Source organism: Nylanderia fulva, unplaced genomic scaffold, assembly GCF_048542155.1.
Source record: "Nylanderia fulva isolate GAGA-0341 unplaced genomic scaffold, ASM4854215v1 Scaffold226, whole genome shotgun sequence".
Taxonomy (NCBI): Eukaryota; Metazoa; Arthropoda; class Insecta; order Hymenoptera; family Formicidae; genus Nylanderia; species Nylanderia fulva.
The window spans coordinates 143,774-145,632 of NW_028190290.1; positions in this window are offsets into that span (position 1 = coordinate 143,774).

The following is a 1,859-nucleotide window of genomic DNA, read 5'->3' on the forward strand; positions in this document are numbered from 1 at the left end:
AATATTAAAATACAAAGTTAATGTTAAAAATACAAAGTTAGTTAAATATTAAAATATAAAATTAAAACGATTCTTCGCTGTTGACCAATAGATGTGCAAGGCGATTGGTCTGAGATGCCAAGTTATGCGACATTTAAACATGCTGCGGATATAATACGCGAATTAAATCAATGTCAGAGAAAATTAAAAAATCTTTCAACTTACATTATCGTTTTAACAAGTCCTTTTTCCCGATATTTCAAGTGTGTGTTGCGAAGTCTGAATAACAAATGTCGAAATAAAGAGCGTGATGTATTTATTTATTACCAATGTTTTTTCTAAACTATGATTCAGCAAATTTTTTAAGTATGTCAAAATAACTACTGTCTAACAATTCGGTGTCTTTATTTAAATTAATTCCATTTTTCTGTTCTTTAATGTGGATCATTTCAGATATTAGCCTTTTATGGTAATTCTTTTCATGATCCATAATTTTAATATTGTCCCAGTCAAATGTATGTTGTTTGTTTAGAATGTGTTCCGTGACAACCGAGTGTTTAGCAGAGTCTAATTTAATATTATTTTTATGTTCTTTAAGTCTCGTTCCTAACTGTCTTTTTGTCTGTCCGACATATGTGGCGTCACAATCGTTGCAATTCAAATTATAAATAACATTAGAATTCGTGGAGCAATTATTTCTGTCCTTTTGAACTTTTATGAAGTCATTCAATTTTTTAATGCAACGATATCCTACCACTACGTCAGGTCTTCTTATTGCTGAAGCAACTTTCTCAGATATTGATTCTATATATGGCATGACAAAATATTTAATGTTAGTATTAGTATTATTAGTATCTGTTATATTGTTATTATTAGGCTTGTTAAATTTCTTAGTTGAGAGATTTTTTAATCTGCGTTTTATTTCTGTGAAAATTAGATCAAGAGGATAACCGTTGGATAGCAAAATGTTAATAGCTTTCTCTATATTTTTTTGTGAAATTGCGGATGTGATAGTAATAAAGCTCTATCTACCAAGTTATAAATTGTTCCTATTTTATGACAAGTCGGATGATTTGAAAAAATGACCAATCTAAATAAATTTTATTATCTATTACTTTGATCATTATGTCCAAAAAGCTTATACACCGATTATCCTCTTTTTCCAATGTAAATTGTAGTCTATCGTTATAATTGTTGAATTCGTTCAAAACATATGTAATATTGTCAGCGGAAGTGCATAAAATAATGTCGTCTACATAACGAAAATAAAAAGTCATTTCGCAATTTAAATTACTAATTACCAATGTTTCCAAGTCCTGCATGACTATATCGGCAATGAGCGGAGAAAGTGGGGAACCCATAGGAGTCCCATAAATTTGTTTGTAAGTTATGTTATTAAAAGTGAAAAATGTAGAAGTTAATATAAATTTTATCATACCTATGAATTCATTTTTGGTATTTTTAACATTTAACTTTGTATTTTAATATTTAACTTTTATGTATTGATAAAGACTGTAGTGCAGTCGAAACGTTTACAATTTATATCGTTTCTGTAACGGAATGTTAATTTAATTATTTAACTATTAATAAATTTTTACATCTTATTTATTTGCTCGTTCAGTTGGCCTACTATATTTGATTTGTTTAATTTTGTTAATTTATACGAGCCTTTTATTAATTAATTTTAAATATCATCATATGTTTAGAGAAAATCAATATCTCGCAATAAATCGAGATTGCTTGATGTTTCAGTCGAATATTTTGGTAAATATTTTGGTAACAGCAACTTTCCAAGATCACTTAGACCGATTTTAATGTCAGTTAATCATAAATTGAATAATATATATACAGGGTATTCCTAAAGTCCGACTTGGGCTTTT